This window comes from Bison bison, unplaced genomic scaffold (assembly GCF_000754665.1).
Source record: "Bison bison bison isolate TAMUID 2011002044 unplaced genomic scaffold, Bison_UMD1.0 scf7180017864471, whole genome shotgun sequence".
In the NCBI taxonomy this organism is placed as follows: domain Eukaryota; kingdom Metazoa; phylum Chordata; class Mammalia; order Artiodactyla; family Bovidae; genus Bison; species Bison bison.
Genome location: NW_011495032.1, coordinates 5853854 through 5858374, shown reverse-complemented (window position 1 = coordinate 5858374; position 4521 = coordinate 5853854).

Here is a 4521-nt window from a genome sequence, read left to right as displayed (position 1 = left end):
CTTAAATGGGCAATGACACCGCCCCGGAAATGGCGGGGCGGGGCGATGCTCGGGTTAAAGCGGCGATGCCGACCTGGTTCGAGAGCTGACCGCAGGTTTAAAGGGGCGCTGCCAAAGTCGGGTCCCCTGAGGGTCCGGCTCGCTGCACCCCCACGTTAGTCCTGTCACAGAGGCGGCTTACCCTGCAGACGGAGTCCGGCGTCAGGTACCGCTAGGACATGCTGTCAGCCCTTCAACAAATTAAATTTCAGTCAGCAAATATTTACTTGCCGGGCTGTATTCTGGAGACGAGAAGAACAGTAAGGTAGCGGCAGAAAACAGGATATTTCTGCTTAACAGGGAACGTTGCATCCTTTCTGTGTACGGAGAATTCAGGGAAGTGCCTGAGATGGGCCAGGATGTATTCTGGAGAGTGGCGATACCACGGATAAACGGGGCATAAAGAGCCCTCGTAGGCCTTCAGAGCTGGCAGGAAAAAGAGAAAGTGAATGTCACCGATAGTAAAATTCAGCACTATTCGTGGTTCTCCTTAGGCACTAGGGATGCGTGCGTGCGTGCTAAGTCGCTTCGGTCGCGTCGGACTCTTTGCGACCCCATGGACTGTATCCCGCCAGGCTCCTCAGTCCATGGAATTTTCCAGGCAAGAATACTGGAAAGTGAAAAGTGAAGTCGCTCAGTCGTGTCCGACTCCTTGCGACCCCGTGGACTGTAACTGTAACCCACCAGGCTCCTCCATGCATGGGATTGTCCAGACAAGAATACAGTCCACCAGGCTTCTCCGTCCATGGGATTCTCCAGGCAAGAATACTGGAGTGGGTTACCATTTCCTTCCCCAGGGGATCTTCCCGACCCTTGGATCAAACCCCGGTCTCCAGTATTGCAGGCAGACGCTTTAACCTCTGAGCCACCAGGGATTGCCATTTCCTACTCCCTGTGGTCTTCCAAACCCAGGGATTGAATCTGCGTCTCCTGTGTCTCCTGCATGAGCAGGCAAATTCTTTAGCACTGCGCCACCGCGGAAGCCCCAGGTACTAGAGTTAGGCATTGCTAAATGACACAGAGAAAACTAGAAGCCGGGACAGAGGGAGGGCTGGTGATCTTACACAGACTGGTAGGGAAAGAGGAAAGTCTTGGAGAGAGGGCCTGAAGGAGGTGAAGGCGCGCCCTTGCATGGCCTGCTCGGTAAGCAGGGTGGCTAGGGGTAGGGGCAGAGGGAAGAGCCCTGGGACAGAGGCAAGTCAGACAGGACAGAACTGAACTGAAGGGGCCCCCAGACCTTGGGCAGAGCTCCGAGGAGTTCAGGGGAGGACCTGCTGGCTGGAAGAAGGGCTCTTCCTAGGATTTGGCACTGCTAGTTTGACCCTGCACCACCCCAAGTCTGAACAGCTGGGCTTGGTAAGCACAGCTGGCTTCTGCCCTCTGCGCTGTGGGCTGGGGCAATTCAACAGGAACTGGAGTTGCCCAAAGGGCTTCACTCATCTGTGTGGCATCTCAGCTGGGGTGGCTCTTAGGAGCAACTGGGTTGTCTTGGGATCTCCAGCAGGGTATTTGAAATGACTCAAGCCCCTCAGAGTGAAAACCAAAGCTCCAAGACCTACTAAGCACAACGCCCAGAATCACACAAAGTCACTTCTGTTCTCTGTTATTGGGTGAAGCCTGTCAGAAAGCAAGGTCAGTTTCAGGGATAGGAACAAGATTCCACCTCTATTTTTTTTTTTTCTAACAGTATTAAAGTTGTTATTCTTGTTGTTCAGTTGCTCTGTCATGTCCAACTCTTTGCAACTTCATGAATTGCAGCACACCAGGCTTCCCTTTCCTTCACTATCTCCCAGAGTTTGCTGGAACTCATGTCCATCCAGTTGGAGATGCCATCCAACCATCTCATCCTCTGTTGACCCCTTCTCCTCTTGCCCTCGGTCTTTCCCAGCACCAGGGTCTTTTCCAATGAGTCGGCTCTTCACATCAGATAGCCAAAGTATTGGAGCTTCAGCTTCAGCATCAGTCCTTCCAATGAATATTCAAGGTTGATTTCCTTTAGGATTAACTGGTTTGATCTCCTTGCTGTCCAAGGGACTCTCAAGAGTCTTCTCCAACACCACAATTTGAAAGCATCAATTCTTTGGTGCTCAGCCTTCTTGATGGTCCAACTCTCACATCTGTACGTGACTACTGGAAAAACCATAGCTTTGACTATATGAACCTTTGTTGGCAATGTGATGTCTCTGCTTTTTAGTATGCTATCTAGGTTTGTCATATCTTTTCTTCAAGGAGCAAGCATCTTTGAATTTCATGGCTGCAGTCACTGTCCACAGTGATTTTTGGAGCCCAAGAAAATAAAGTCTGTCACTGTTTCCATTTACAGTATTAAAGTAGAGAAGCTTTCTTTCTCTACTTTTTAAAATAGCTTCATCAATAAGTCATCTTTGAATTTTAGCTCAATAAAAAAGCAATGATGTAGCCATTAAAAAGAATGAAATAATGCCCTGGGTGGACCTAGAGATTATCATACTAAGTGAAGCAAGTCAAAAAGACAAATACCATATGATATCACTTATATTTGAAATCTAAAATATGATACAAATGAACTTATCTACAAAACAGAAACTCACAGACACAGAGAACAAACTTGTGACTGCCTAGGAGGAGAGGGTAGGAGAGGGATGGATTAGAAGTTTGGTATTAGCAGGGGCCAACTATAATATACAGAATGGATAAACAGCAAGGTCCTACTACATAGCACAGGGAACTATATTCAACATCCTGTAATAAACCATAATGGAAAAGAAAATGAAAGAAGAAGTTATATATATGTATAACTGAGTCACTACCCTGTACAGCAGAAATCAATGGGGGGAGGGAAGTGGTTCATGAAACCAAAAAGGGCCAGGGCATGAAGCTGGGTGATATAATCATTAAAATATTAATATTAAAATATTCTGTCATTTTATGTACAGGTTTACATTTTTTTCCATAGTAAAAAGTTTTTATAAAAAACTATCTGGGCCATGTACCCCATGGAAAGCTTTCCTGAGACCCAGGAATTAGATTCCACTGTTTGAAAACTGTTGGTCTTGAGCGCCATCCACTCAGTCTATCAGGGCTGTCGCTACTCAAGCATTATCAGTGTTTATACATGTGAAAGCTGTATTGTACTTTTTCTGTTTACTGATCAACAATGGAAACATTTGTCAATATTTATAAACGTGCTTCATTTTCCTAAATTGTTGCCTAGCACACTAGTTTAGAGAAAGGGTCCTCTTCTCCCATTCCGCTTTATCCTTTTTGCTGCCTCCTGTCAAAGGTGGTGGGCTTCCCAGGTGGCGCTAGTGGTAAAGAACCTGCCTGCCAATGTAGGAGACATGAGAGACTCAGGTTCGATCGCTGGGTCGGGAAGATCCTCTGGAGGAGGGCATGGCAACCCACTCCAGTATTCTTGCCTGGAGAATCCCATGGACAGAGGAGCCTGGTGGGCTACAGTCCATGGGGCTGCAAAGAATCAGACATGACTGAAGCAATTTAGCATACAGCATGCACATCAAGGGTGGTGTTGGGGTGAGAGAAATAGGCTGAGAAAGATTGTTATAGGTTGAAAGAAATATGAAATCTTGGTGGATGAAACCTAAGGACCTAAAGTCATAGGAGGGTGTGCTCTGATCATGAAAGATTATTCCCTGTAACAATTCATCCCCTCACCAAATCCTCTCTTCAATCATAGATACCCTCTGCGACATTCCTGTTTTGTGGTGAATTAGCCTGGTAACTTGAAGGCAATGGCAACCCACTCCAGTACTCTTGCCTGGAAAATCCCATGGGCAGAGGAGCCTGGTAGGCTGCAGTCCATGGAGTTGCTAAGAGTCGGACCCGACTGAACAACTTCACTTTCACTTTTCACTTTCATGCATTGGAGAAGGAAATGGCAACCCACTCCAGTGTTCTTGCCTGGAGAATCCCAGGGACGGGGGAGCCTGGTGGGCTGCCATCTATGGGGTCGCACAGTTGGACACGACTGAAGCGACTTAGCATCAGCAACAGCAGCAGCCTGCTAACTGCCTCCTACCTGAGACAGAGAACGCGGTCTCCTTAAACACAACTGAATTAAGTAAAAATACACTTGGCTACAAGTAATAGAGAACATGATTAACTGTAGCTTTAAAAAATGAGTTTTTTTTTTTTCAACCTAAGTAATCTAAAGGTAGTTGGCCGCCTATAGTGCTTCAGATCAACAGTCCTATAGAATCCTAAACTCTTACTTTTTCTGTTCTGCCATCCTTAGTATGTTGATTCTGGTTTTTATGCTTCTAGCCTACTGACCACAGGAGGGCTGCAGTGTTTCCAGCTCTCCTTTCTGAGTTTCAGAAATGAAAGGGAACGGGGAAAATATCTCCTCTTCCTGTAGCCTTGTCTTTTTTTTTTGGCAGGGGTTGTGGGGGCCGAGTGGCGTTGCACCGTATAGTTTGCAGAATCTTAGTTTCCTGAACTCTCAGGTCCACAGAAGTAAAAGTGTTGAGTCTTAACCACTGG